Genomic DNA, 15,509 nt, shown 5'->3' with positions numbered 1-15,509 from the left:
AGAGGAATAAAAACACTTGGGACAAAAATCTCAACTAAGCTTCTCATAATTCATGCATGAAAGGGTTAAATAGAAAAGATACAAGAAAAACACATGCAAGGTGAAAGGAACATGTATTTTAGAACATTAGACCAATGTAAGTGCTGATCCAGACACCTGTCCACATCCACATTATCCCTTTGAACATCATTCCTTACATTAGTACCATTACTTCATGGTACTTAACAAAGCAGATGCACTTACTCACAGAAGTATAAGGTCTGAACATACCAGTGTTGTACGATAATGGAGGGTGATTTTATTCTTTACCGTCTCCCTGGTGTACAGACAGTTTAGACTGAAGCATCATGGTCCCTGTGGCTGGTAACTGTTTTTATATCTCTGGGTGGTGGGTCACACACCCATCTCCTCCCACAATGTCGACTCTCCCTTTTACACAGACATCGATTTGGCTCCGTGACAACCTCCAGCACCAGTTTAAGAGCAGGAAAGCAGAACCGTTACCTTAAATATATATATAACAGTCCCTATATACTGAACAATGTGGTAGAAAACTCTTCACTGGTGCCAGGAGTCAGATGTTCTACTGTTGTTTTTCTTCTGAACACCATCGTTCTCAAAGCATATCAGACATATTTGCTAAAATTCACAAGGTACCGCTGTTTTTATGGCCTTAACTGAAACACATTTTGCACAATCTGGTAATGAGCCGCTTCCTGTACCTTAACTGACACTCTCACTACTTTCTCAGCAACTGTTATCTCCTCAAAGCTCTATTTCCCTCCATTTTTTCCATTATTTTATGCTGAGGCGCACTTTTTGTTATGGTAAGGGGGTACATTTTCACACAGCAGCGAGGCTCCCACCTTGAACAGGCTATAGTTACTATACGCTGTCTCTTAATCCTGATTTGACTGAATGTTTACAACCCCAAAGATCACATTCCACCTTTAACACATGACCTCCTATTAACCAGTAGATGAATGAAGCCTGAGAAGCAAAACACTTGAAGATGAATCAGAATCAGAGCTGGGTTTATTTACAGGTTTAAGATATGAGATGTGCTGTGTAAGACATCTATTATATTAGTGCATGATAGGTGTTCAAGGTGATTTTTGGAGAAATTCTAAAGCAAAGAGTAAATCAAAAGATGGATATGTCTGAAAAAAAAAAAGACCTTGTATCTCCTTTTTTTCACCACTTTTCATTGGTGTAGGGTGGAAAATGTCACAGGTTAGGAGTATTCATGAATGAATGAAAGAATTTCTTTTGGTTTTACATCAATCATTGCACTTAGTATATTAATTGTAATAGACATAAAAACCAAAAAAGGAGTAGGCTAGAAACAAACGCGCTTTTTTTTTTTTTGCCTATCCTTTTTCACCTAATACACTGCTTACATCAACTTAAACGCGTACAGCATCGAGCATTCACACCATAAAAAAAAACAAAAATCAACAACAAAAACATATCTACCATCTCAATTCAATATTTCTAAATAATTTTAAAGTTAACGCTTTCTTTTTTTTTTTTTTTTTTTAACTGCGCCAAAGGGGTGAATAACTTAAATGCATCATGAGGTCCATTCCATAATTTCACACCCACAGACTTCACATTTGTCCTCATTTTAGTCCACACACAAATATGAAAATCTCTGAAATAATAGTTACTCTCTCTTAATTCCAAGAAACCACGAATGGTATTTGAGACAATACTATTTGTATCCCTCATCTTCCATAAGTAAGGCTGAAAGAAAGTGACTGTTCTTACACTAGACAGATGTTATATAGGTCGAAGTGGAACTACAACAGACTGAAAATAGGCCTAAATAAAGGCTGCGGCTGCACTAATAGTCAAACTCATCCTCCTGTCCGGCTGTATCCGTCAAAATCCTGAATCAGTCAGTACGTTTACATGCACAGCCTCGTCAAGATAATTAGGCTGTTTTGTCTTTGTCCTAGTTTATTGTTGAACCCATGTTACCTCTGCTACGATAGGTGGCGTTATGCACTTTTTCACATTGTTAACCCTTTAAAGGTGGGGTATGAGATCTTAGAAAAATGGTTCGAGCATGCTACATTTTGAAAATACTCAGTTCAAAAGTCCAAACCCTTTTCTTCAGACATCCCCTTGACGCCACACCTCCAGAGTAGTGGAACTTGCAATGCTTCTTCACGAAGGTTCACAAGCGCTCCACATCAATAATTCGCCTTGCCCTGATCCATGCATACGTCATTCAGTCTCCTCCAACACCCCCGCTCTTACAGAACAGCCCCAGTTCATACCTATCTGACTAACGTTACACTTCCTAGTGATTTATATTCGTGACAAAACAGTTTGCCGATGAACCTTCCATCCTAATATAACTAATGTAGCCAAGCTCTGGTTCTGGCTTCATTTCCTGTACAAGTGCTCCAAACCTCTGAGAATGTACGATTCATGCACAAAGAGGGATACGCGTGTGGGGGGCAAATGACAGTTGAGTTTGATAGACGTATCACTGTTCAATCATTTCGATTGGGCGCTCAAAATGATCGGATGGTGTTTTTCCAGTCCTGTCCGTTCCACAGGTGGCTACATTGTTTTATTTTTGTGTTACAGCATTTAATTAATTGGTTGTAATCAGGGTGTGAAAGTGATTTTAAGCAATATAGTAAAAAATGTTCCAGAAAAACATCTCGCACCCCACTTTTAACTCCTGACATGTCTGTGGTGAGCGTTCTGAATGTATGATTCATCTTGAATATTCATAAAAATTCAACAGTTTGCTCAGTGACAAAAAGTTTCAAAACATGCTGCTAGAATAGACATTGTGTTTTCCATAGACGTCTGGGCATGCTCAGTGCACCCCATACTGCCTGTGGAATGGGGATTAAAACATAGAGCAGTGAGTGAGACCGGCTCACAATAAAAAATAGACAGTTTGGGCTTTTTTTTTTTTTTTTTTTTTTTTTTTGACATGGTTTTCCTTGTCATTGTTTGTTTTTACTGTTTGCAGTGTTGTTGTGATTTTCCTTTATTTTTTACTGGGGTTTTTTGTGTTTTTTTTTTACACTGTGTAACTGCTGTTTGGAGTTCAACCAGGTGCCAAAAAGCAGCTGGACTGATTTAGAAAAATAGAGCTCCAAAACAAAAACTACCAAGCCCAAATTCAAATACTTGTTGTTCAGTGTGTTCCAGTTCAATTTCAATGTATTTACTATAAACTACAAATTCTAATGATTTTTTTGAAGTAGGTGTAATGAAACCAGCGACTGAATGAAGTCTCACTGTATTGACGTCTGTACATGTTGAACATCTGAGCATCTTACTCAAGTTTTAACTCAATCTGCTGAATAATTTCTACCTCAGAGCGGCTCTGCCTCTGAGGAGTATTCGTCTAGAAATCCCTGATCCTCTCTAATCACATTGTAGACCTTCTGATATTGACTTTTATCCCATGTTGCGCTGCATTCGTTCTTCCTCTACCTACTACCTTTGCTATGTGCTTGATGTGAGGAACTCCCTTTGTTTGTTGCCGCTTGTATTTCACTGCCACACAATTGAAGGTTACAGACTGTTGTTTGTCCACAAAAGGCTACATGTGTGTGTGTGTGTGTGTGTGTGTGTAGGTGTGTGTGTGTGTGTGTATATGTCAGTGTGTGTGGTTCCATAGTTTGTGTGATATGTTTGTTAGCTGGGATAACCTTCAACCGCTGCCCAGCCAATTGGAACAGGCCTGACGCGCCGGCTGTCTCATTTCTGGCATGTTTTTTTTTTTCTTCCTACCTTTCACTTGTTTTTATTTTCCTTTTCACTTGTTTTTCTTCAAATAAGGGTTGGGGGGGGGGTTAAAGTCATAGGTTTTATGGGGCAGGTTTAGATGTTAACACAGACGCACACACATGCGGACACACAGACAGAAATACACTCTCTGCCTTTTATTCACGCACACTTACACTCAGCAGCGTATGGCTGCGTTCAAGGTCATGAACAGCCCTGCAGATGGAGGTAAATAAGTGATTATTGTAGCGGGAGCAGGAGATGACTGTGTGGCTTTCTTTATTGTTATGCTAATGTGCGAAGGAAGCGGTGCCGGCTATTCTAAGGCTCTGTCTGGCCATCACAACCGCAGCCTGGTTAAAGATGACCTTTTCAGACATGCATGGATGCATATGAGACATTCACCCGCAAACAAACACACGTGCATTGAAGTGGATGAGACACATTACTTTAGAGGCAGCTACAGGTTTGAATGTTCCATATACTGTACACGCACAGTGACATTTCCTTACATGACCAAATTCAATTAGGACTCCATTAGATTTCAACAAAAAAAACAACACAATATCACAGCAGTCTCTCAATTCCATAGGTTTAATCGCTTCTGGAATATGGAAGATGAGCTCATAAGAGTCAGATATTTGGAAAAAAAAAAGTTCATTAACCCCTAAAGACCCGCTACCAGTGGTGTAGTCCAAGGTATATAGCAGCATATGCAGTATACCTACTTATTTTTCAGTCAACATTGCATATACCCACTTATAAATCCTTCTGTTGTGCACCATTCAGTAATATCTGAGCCAAATTGCCCATGTTTTCCTCTAGGATGGTGAAGCCATGACCTGTCCTACTCTAACTGGCTAGTACTTAGTACCTTCACAGATTAGATTGGTTAACTTTAGGCATAAGGACTGATGAGCCAATCAGAGGCAGAGTAGGGCGGGTCAAGATGAGGAAAATATTGCTAACTTTTTTTTTTTTTTTTTTTTTTATATCACTAACTTAGCACCAGAGCCAGGGCTCTGCTTAGTGCTGGTCACCTCTAGAACCTGATTGGCCACCGCAGGTGCCAGTGCCACCCCAGGTGATTGGCAGGTCACTACACGTCTCGTTGAAAGATGTGTGATTATTGGAAATACGAACAAGAAATGAAAGGCTAACATCCTATGTTTGCCTCATGTTGAATACATTTCCATTCATGCAGCTGCTTGTGTGACCAGTAATACCTACAAACTGCTCCTGATCAAGTCATGATAATTTTGTAATAGTGAGCAAATACTACTGATGGATTTTTGGGTAAACTAAATAGAGTAGTCTTATATGTCACTGTTTCTAAAACAGTGTTTTTCTGGACTACTTAAAAAAAAAAACTAAAAAAAATAGGGCAAAAATTTAGAGTATACCCACTTCTCCAGGGACCACTACACCACTGCCCGCTACCAATTGTGGGTCCCATGAACGGTAAATGTTATGGACCCTTTCATAAAATTCAGTATCTTATTGAGCTGTTAGAGCGGGGGGGTCCACACATAATGTCATTTACGCTAGCATGAAAATGAAGCTGAAACTTTACATACTTTCAACGTCCAAAGCCTGACTTCCGTGCGTCTCCTATACAACGGATCTTACACGACGTTTTCATAACTTCTAACCTGTACTGGACCCCCTCACTGCTCTATGGGCCCCCCACAAATGCTGGGCCCCATGAATTTGTTATGTTAACCCCCCCTCCCCCGCCAAATCGGCTCCCCAGCAGCCACCAGTCGTCAACCAAAAGCGTCTCCTGATCTACACTGTTTAATACCTGTTGATCCACTAATCCTATTAACCCATGTAAATAATTGGTATAAAATATAGTTTTTCATCTTTTCATGGTCATCAGATATGACCCATTTGGACGTTCACAGGCTCCATAGTTACCATGGAAACACTATCATCTTCTACAACACTAATTCACCTGTAAAACCCATGGAGTTGAATCAGTGACAGTGGATGGACACAGTTGGTTTGTGTTCAGTTAATGAGAAATTTGACAGTTCAGCAGTTTTCTCTGTTTTGATAAAATAACCTCTGAATTTACTCTGAGCTTTAATGAACATCTACATGATTAGTGAGTTAAATGTAGGAAAACACAGGATTTTCACTGAAACAAATACAAAATGCAGAGGAAAATGTTATTATAAATGATGATAAATCACCTTGGAAAGGTTAAATAGAGAGAAAAAATCATTTAGGAACTGCCACAAAAGTCACACTGGGTCTTTATGGGTTAAAAAAGGTAAACAAAACAAAAAAAACAAAAAAACAACAAGAGTAAAGAAGAATGCAATGGGAATGCAAGTTGTTATTTCAGGTGCTTCTGCAGATTGGATGTGTTTGAAGCTGCTCCAGTTTAATCAAACATTCCCAGCTACCATGATAAAATGTGCACGTAATTCTGAGAGATATCAGAAAAGCTCCAGGAGTGGTTAAAACATTGTAATGTACTAAAACATATACATTCTTTGTTGATAGATGTTGAGATTAGACATGATTGGGTTGGAAAAATAAAACTCCTATGGTGCATTTCAGAAACATTCAGTCTCAAAGCTTAAATGTAGCGTCATGTGCCACCAATGGCAGATGATAAACATGTAAATAAAAGTGAATGAACTTGCTACTGGGGATTCTGAAGATTAGATCTGTATGTATGTAGTGTGTCCGTCTGTTCGTCCGTCCTTGCCGATGTCTGTCTGAGGAGCACTTGGTCTAAACTGATCTAACAGCCCTCTAGCGATGCCTGCTTGTCCTCTGTGGTTTTGCAAATTAACCTCTCCTTCAACACATCACACCATCACACCTCTCTAATGTTGTTTGAAGTCCTGGGTAACGTTCAGTTGGAGCTCAATTCGCCTTCAAATGAACCCAGATGAATTCCACAACTCCGTCCAACAACCCCACAATCGCATTACTGAATTAGATCTGCGGATTGAATTAGTCCAATTTGGCCTTAATGGGCCCACTTAGACCCACATTCAATACCGCAGGCACCTGTAATTTGAGAGTGAGCCATTTGTTGCAAATTACACACTCCAGACCAGCTTGTCTTATTTAAAGCACATACACACATTGTGGAGGTACAACTATGCATGTGCACGTACATACACACTCATCGGATTGCTGTGTGGGAACAAAGATTTGTATTTTATGTGCGTGTGTGTGAGTAGATGTTAATTTGGCGTTTCTGGGAGTGTGTGTGTTTGTTTATACGTATAATTATGTGTACGCCTTCAGTCTATTTGATTAATGTTGGCATTCAGTCTCTTGTGTGGCAGTGTGTGTGCTCACACTCAGGCACACACGTCGATATAAGTGTCTAATGTGTGCATGCCTGGCCTCTGGAAGTGTCAGATTAGGGGATTAAAGGGGAAAGGGCCTCCATCTGGGGACACACAGAGGCAGGCGGGGGTACTGGGATGGTCCCATTAGAGCCCTGTGGTCTCCCAGCGCACCCCGCCTTCACCCCTCCTCCTCTGTTCCATTTTAAAGCCTCACTGTCAAACCTCACCCTGGTTTCTAACTCGCTAAAGCCCACAGCTTCCCAAAGGCCATATTTCCTGTCTTGCCTTGATATCTTTCCTCTTTTTTAGATTTGTTTATCTCTAATCCATCTCCTTTTATATTGCCATATTTACCCTCTTCCTCCCTCTCCTCCTCATCGCCTGCTGTGTGTTGCTATTCCCTTAAGTCCCCCCTCTTTCTCTTTCTCTTTCTCTTTCTCTTTCTCTTTCTCAGCCCCTAACCCTCCCACTTGCTTTTCCTCACAAACACAAAGCACAATGCCAGAACGCCAGAATGGCTACAAACCAAAAAGGAAAGGGGGAGAAAATCGGCTGAGGTTTGGATGAGCTGCAGCCGTGGCGACGCCAGAACCCAGTCGCTGGCGTTGGATAGCCCATAATAAGCCCGCGCAGCCATCTCTCACTCACTACCTCTGGCCAATGATGAGTAATTGCAAGCAGGCCTTGGCTAATCTGAATCAAACAGCCGCTCTCAAATGCAGGAGCCTTGGATCAGTTCTGCATTCTCCCACATAATTCTGTGGTACAGTGAGGAAGCACAGAGTGACACCATATCACTGCCCGCTGCACACAAACTCTGCAGCTATATGGGAAAGTCACGCTGAAGTGAAATTGAAGCTTTTAGCCCCGAGCCACAACAAATCTGGAAATCTCTGCGCCCTCTGAGTACACTTCTTCTGAGGGCTACAGTGAATGTAGTTCTGTAAGTGATTTTGGCATCTAGTTTTTTCAGATAAAAACATCAGCCACAGAAAATAGAATATTTCTGAAATACTATACTATAACTAGGAGTACAGGGGAAAAAAAAAGACACTAAATATGTGCAAATATGAGAACGGTCAGACAAAGTGTGTATCATAAGTTATGGCCTCTTGAGATCCAGTAATGCATTTTTGTCCTCTTTACTTAAAGGAGTGATATTTTGCTTTTTTTTTTAAAATGGAATTATGCATTTTAAAACATTTCCCTGTGGTCTACATAAACTATAAATACTATGCTTGGGTCTGAATTCTTTATTAATTCAACTCCACAGGTCCATCTTCAACAATATTTCTGAGTAATGACACCAGAAAGGTCGTTTTGAGCACTGGCCCTTTAAATGCAAATGAGCCAGTTCAAGCCCCGCCCCTTCCAGGTTGTTGGCTGTGCTGCTCTGTCCTGTTCAACCAACAACTGAACATTTTAGGAAATCGGCTCGAAGTTTGGACATATTTCCAACCGCTACAGCTAATAAACAATTATGGCGTATTCGGAGAAATGTTTGTCGGAAGTCTTGACCTTATATGTGCAAATGTCGTGATGTATTTTTAATTTTTGGCCGGAATGAATATAAAGATAGCTTTGCAGCACCTGGAGGCTTCAGATTCAAACTTTTTAAACTATTAGGGTCCAAATATACAAATAAATGTACCAAAGACTAATAAAAGTGGGTTTAGCACAATATGACCCTTTTTTAAAAAAATTGCTGCCCACTACAAAGGACATTTCAGAGTGAATAAATAAATAAAATGTATCTGAAAAAACTGTTGTATTATGCTGTTTCTAATCAAGTCAATTATTTAATGTAAAAAAAAGTCCAACCTTTAACTTTCCTGGGTCTCTGGATGGTAAAGTATATTTTATGCTTAACCCATAAAGACCCAAACATCCACCGCTACTGATCTAAACTGTTTAATACCTGTTGATCCACTAATTCTATCAATACATGTAAATAATTGGTGTAAAATACAGTTTGTCATCTTTTCATGGTTATCAGATATGACCCATTTGGACATTCAGAGGCTCCGTAGTTACCGTGGAAACGCTGTCATCTTCTACAACACTGATTCACCAGTAAAACCCACGGAGTTGGATCAATGACAGTGGATGGAGACACAGTTGGTTTATGTTCAGTTAATGATAGATTTGACTGAAAAAGCCACTTTTTGTTCAGTTTTCCCTGGTTTGATATAATAACCTTTGAATTTGAATGGACAGAGTTTATTCTGATATGTAAAGATAATTTTACGATTGTTTAGAATTTATTTTGACATGTGTAAGATTTGTTAAGTTACTTTGAGGAACCGATATGGGACTGATCAGGTGGAAAAAGATAGGTTAAGGGGGCAGGAGTATATAAGTTGCTCTTCATCCCCCTCCTTTTGAACATTTTTTTTCCCCCTTGCTTTTGGTATTTTTTTAATATTTGAAATAAAAACATAACATAAACATAATAATTTACTTTGAGCTTTTATGAACATGTATATAACTGTTTTTTGTTAATTTTTACTTTTTTTTAACTTGTTTTTTGTTTGGTATTTTACATTTGAAATTTTAAAAAACATAACATAAACATAATAATTTATTTACTCTACAGCTACGTGACAAAAAATATAATTTATACCAAAAAAACTATAATAATAAATTGTGAAAAATCATTTCAGAAAGTTTAAGGGAGAGAAATTTATATGGGAACTGCCACAAAAGTAACACTAGGTCTTTATAGGTTAAGGTAGAGTCTAATGATCCTTAACAAGGGTTGAATAAAAGAAGTTGGAGTAACCACTGTGACATTCTGGTATTATTACGAGCTACAGTGTTAGCAATGAAATATTATGTTAATTCTTCCCATTAATTTATCCTCCTGCTAAACGTTAACACTTACAGTCGTGCCAACAGTGTAGAACAGTAACAGTATAACAGGCTCCAGGGTCATCACTGCTCAGATATTTAAACATGTAGGTATTGGGGATGTGGACGGCTTCATTAATATAAACTTTATTTATTATATAGACACATTAATTAACACACAAGCTGAGATAATGCTGAATGAACCCTGATAGTAATAGCCCACAAATTGTAGTCATTTACCTGTAAATCATGTGACAAAATCCTCTGAATGTCTCCACAGCGTCACTTTTAAACCACAACTACAGTTAAGCTGTCTGTCAAGAAAAACCTCTTTTTTTCAATAAATAGAAGCAATTCAGGGACATGTCAGTCATACCTGTCACTCATCGTGGCAGTCGTTAAAGCCTTCTAGTTGCCCTGAATAATCTTCAAAAAACTGCAGAACTATATTCATTCATTTCTGTTAATGATTTTAAAAGCATCATGGAGAATGTAGTGGAGGAGGAATGTCACTGTTTTTCCTGATGTCATTATGGTTGAATAGTTGTTATTGCGTTTTATTGTTCATTGTGGATCACATATGCATTTTATGTTGTTTGGACTTTGTGTGACTGGTACCTTGGCCAGGTTTCCCTTGCAAAAGAGATTCCTAATCTCTATGGGACTTCCTGGTTAAATAAAGGTAAAAAAATCATTCATTCAGTCATTCATTCATTATCTGAACCCACTTTATCCTCACTAGGGTCACAGGGGTCGCAGGAGCCTATCCCTACTACTCGCCAGTTCATCACAGGGCTGAACATATAGAGGCAAACAATCACTCTCACATTCACACTTATGGGCAATTTAGATTAATCGATTAACCTATCAGTGCATGTCTTTGGATGGGGGCAGGAAGCTGGAGTACCCCGAGAGAACCCACGCAGACACGGGGAAAACATGCAAACTCCACACAGAAAAGTCCCAGACCTGGTAAAAATAAATACATAAATAAATACAAACAAACCTAATTTACCTAATGGAGCAATGATTTACAAAAGGACCATTAGGTCAAATAAAGGGTTTGTCACCGCATATATTTTTAGTTAATTCAGTTTTTTCTGGTCTCCGGTGGGTTGGTCAGTATCTGTAACGCTAACTACTCCAAAGTGAATGGACTATGCGTTTGCCTGGTCCTTTTTGTGTGAACTATGCAGACACTTAACCCTTTATCGGGCATTGTGGCAAAAAATAAATAAATAAATAAACTAGAAGCACTTGTACAGCACAGACCTCCGCCAAGGCAGATCAGTGGAACTCCGTGGCCTCCCCACCCCCCTACCCTTGATCACCACCAAAATTGAATCATTTGTTCCTTGTGCCAGTATCAACATTTCCTGAAATTTTCATCCAAATCCGTCCACAACTTTTTGAACTATCTTGCTAACAGACAAACAGACAAACCACTGCCGACAAAAACATAACCTCCTTGGCGGAGGTAATAAATAAATAAATAGTACATTATAAGACAGTGACAACAACAGTTACAGTGAGTCAACAATCTCAGGTCAAGTGTGGTCTGCAGGGTCTGTAAGGTCCACCTCTGCATGAACAGTGAGTGTACTTGCTTTGTTACGTACCATGAAGTAATGGTACTAATGTAAGGAATGATGTTCAAAGGGAGAATGTGGATGTGGACAGGAGCCTGGATCAGCACTTATGTTGGTCTAATGTTTTAAAATGCATGTTCCTTGCACCTTACATGTGTTTTTCTTGTATTTTTTTATTTATTTATTTTTGTCATTTATGGGTAAGGAACCAAATATGGTAACTTCATTTACCTTGATTTTCTACATAACAATAAAAAAGTGAAAATTTTCATAAAAGTAATAAAGTCTTGTTATGTCCTCCAATAACACACTGAGGTTGAAATTTAGAATTTCACATTATTTCTATGAGTGCCCTATAAAGGGTCATTCTCTCATTGTTTGGGGGTGGACCACACACACATGCTGGTGTTGGTGTTATTACTGCATTTTGGAGCAGGTTTAATTGACGTTGGTGTCAGGAACAGGACAGAGGGTGATCATGTAATTCATGTCGGTCAGGATCTGGATCAGGTTTAACATCCACTGGGGCTCTACCTGCTATACCGTACATAGCATCATCTCTGTGCAGTAGTGGTACTGGTTCTGTGGCTTCATCACAGCTGTCAGTTACATATCTCAGATAATTGTATGCACACACTCTTCGTCATGTATGTAATTAAACAGGACTGTGTGAAAAATGACTGAGCTGCCAAGGTTGCAGATGCTCTATTAGAGGAAAAAACATGGAGCGATCATATGACGCATGCATGTGTGTGTTTATGTGTGTACGTGCACCATATGGAAATCCATTTTACACATGCTTCTGAGTTAATATGAGAAGCTCGGTAATTAGTTTTTACATTGGAGGTAATTTTTTAATGCTGCTCAGTGTTGTTGGTAGATTTGATGTTGTTTTGTGGAGGTCAACCCATAGAGTGTGAAGGGAGATGAATGTTCAGTATAGGAGTGTGTGTCATCATCATAACTGTCCTCTCTCTGTTTTTTATCTAAACACAAACATCTGAACATTTAGTGCCTCTTAGCTCCTCCCATCAGCTTCAGTGTGAGAGTAATGGCCTGTGACATCTTTCATTTGAATAATCTATTACATTACTCTTTGTGAGACAGCAGCAACGATGCATCGGGTCATGATGGTTTTACACAAACTGAGCAGAGGTTACAGTCGGAGTTACAGTCTGACTGACAGGAGATATTTAAGACACACTGAGATTCAAAGTGACAGTGAAGTTTGGCTGACCTTCCATAAGGCTCAGGAGTGTTTGCACGGACTTGATGAGATCTGCTGTTAACCCATAAAGACCCAGAGCTCCTTTTGTGGTAGTTCCCAAATGAATTTTTCTCTCTATTGAACCTTTCTTAAAAGATTTATCACCATTTATAATACTATTATCCACTGTATTTAATTCACTGACAGTGCAGATGTTCATAAAAGCTCAGATTAAAGTTAAGAGTTATTATATCAGAAACAGGGAAAACTGAGGAAAAAGTGACTTTTTCAACAAAATCAATCATTAACCCATAAAGACCCAAACAGCCACCAGCTACCAAAACCATCTACTGATCTAAACTGTTTAATACCTGTTGGTCTTTTAATACTGTTATACCTTGTACATAATTGGTGTAAAATACAGTTTGTCATCTGTTAATGGTCATCAGATATAGACATTCAGAAGCTCTGTAGTTACTGTGGAAACATTGTCATCTTCTACAACATTGATTCACCAGTAAAACCCATGGAGTTGGATCAATGACAGTGAATGGACACACTTGGTCTATGTTCAATTAATAATAGATTTGTTGAAAAAGTACATTTTTTCTCAAAGCTGAGTATGGCTTCCGTCACCAATTTCTCATCAAATCTGTAAAACCCGAGTCATAGCCGAAGCATCACAAATCTGTAAGTCTTTCCCTGATTACGCATTTGAATCTCTTCCCTCATGGTGAACAATTTCAAAATGAGCTCCACCATAAACAATCCATTTGTTTGCAAACAGGGCATTTTCAGAAATTTTTCATGACGTGCATTGTGAGAAGTGGAGCTCCACGCACCTGTAGTAGCAAGAGGCCATGAAGCTGTTTGTATGTTTGTTGCTGCTGTGTCCACAGGCAGCGGGGGGTGCACTGAGCATGTTCAGATGTCTATGGAAAGAACAAGGTCTATTCTATCAGCAGGTCCTGAAATTTTTCTTATTGAGCAAACGGTTGAAAGTTTATGAATATTTCAAATAAATCATACATTCGGAACGCTAACCACAGACACATCACGGGTTAAAGGGTTAATCAGTCTACAATGAGAAGAGTTCAGTGACAGGAAATGAAATTCACTTTTTGTAAAACTCCACTCCTTACCTCTAGATGATAGTTTAATTTAGAAAAAATGTTGAACTGTAGTTGCAGTGACTTGGACTATGTATGTATGTATGTATGTATGTACGTACATGTGTCTCCCCCTACTTCCCCCCTTCTCTTTTTTTTTTTTTAAATAAATCTTTATTGAAATTTTCAAAGGAATACAGGCACAGACATATGTCCCTATATTTAACACAGTTGACTAGCCACCCACAAATACATTCACTTATAAAACTGCTCTTTATCTATATAAAAAAAAAAGGCCTTTTTTATACACATTAACACCTTTAAAAAAAAAAAAAAAAAAAAAAAAAAAAAACAAGCCATACATACATATACATGTTAACAAGGCACACATTCTTAAAACATGCATACATGTTTTTTTTTTGTTTGTTTTTTTTCCCTTTTTCCTTTTTTTTCCTTCCCTTTTCCCGTCTTTTTCCTTTTCTTTCAATGTGAAGACTGACTTACAAGTCTATTATGTTCCATGGAAAGGAGTGCTGTTTGTCCAGGGTTCTTCTTCTACGTAGTTCAGTCAATGTTTGTTTAATCACTGTTTTACTATCTATGAGATTCTGATTAATGACTGTTAAACATCTCGTTTTCCAGAGCTTGACTGTTACAATGTAGATGATTAACTGGAAGAGTCTATGTTTGTTTGTTGATGTTGATTCCTCTAGAAGTCCGTACATGACTGAGCGATAGTTTATAGGGCAGCTCAGGCCAATGTTTTTTAAAAAAGTCCAAACAGCTTGCGCTCTATAGCAGTCAATAAGTACGTGTTCTTGAGTTTCGTCATTTCCACAGTTTATCATCGGACATTTTTTTGTTGTGACATAACAGCTCCAGGATACCAGAGCTCTAGCTGGAAGTCTACTTACAGAAATAAGCCAGCGGATATCTCTGTAATTCTCAGAAATAGATTTGTCCTTTATATTTTTAATGACAGTCTTCTTCTCGTTTTCCTTTACATGTTTGTAATCCACCAATCCACCATAGCTGAAATCGCTTATACATTTATAGATCCCTCTAGAAGTCCCCTTAACCCAGTCGATATTTAAATGTTTATACTTTTCTTTTATGTCACCATATATGATTTTGTAATAAGGTCCTTTCCTTGCCCTGCCTTTTTTTTCCTCCCAGGTGGACAGGTCATCGATCCATATTGACTTCCGTGACATACTCATTGAGACATTCTTAATAAAGGCAATATTTAATTTGAGACCGAGATCTAGTGCACCGAGTCCACCGAGTTCTTTATTTTTAAACAATAGTATTCTTTTAGTGACCTCTCTGGTGGTTCCCCAGATCAGATTTACACACTGTTTGTTCAACCGCGTTATCATTTTGTCAGTTGGAGGAAAAATGTTAGCTAAAAAGAGGAGTTTGGAGAGGATATGAGTTTTCACAATGTTAATTCTACTTTTATAATTTGTATTCTTGTTCTGCCATCTGTTAACTTCTTCCTTAGTCGAGGTGAATTTTTGTTCCCAATTTCTTTCCCCACAGTTGTTATTTCCAAATGAGATTCCGAGGATTTTAATTTCATCTTTAGTTTGAATATTTAGGTTGGGTTTATCTATTGCATCTCCGATCCAAACTCCCTCTGTTTTGCTATGGTTTAGGACAGCTCCTGAAG

The 15,509-nt window shown here is 38.6% G+C and overlaps 1 protein-coding gene across 7 annotated transcripts in view; it reads left to right on the top strand.

The window, feature by feature from the left end:
* The window catches only part of sorcs2 (sortilin-related VPS10 domain containing receptor 2), a 593,249-nt gene that overhangs the window by 124,299 nt on the left and 453,441 nt on the right, over positions 1 to 15,509 (top strand). The window lies entirely within an intron of this gene.

Source organism: Sphaeramia orbicularis, chromosome 18 (assembly GCF_902148855.1).
Source record: "Sphaeramia orbicularis chromosome 18, fSphaOr1.1, whole genome shotgun sequence".
Taxonomy (NCBI): domain Eukaryota; kingdom Metazoa; phylum Chordata; class Actinopteri; order Kurtiformes; family Apogonidae; genus Sphaeramia; species Sphaeramia orbicularis.
This window is presented reverse-complemented; position numbering and strand designations above follow the sequence as displayed.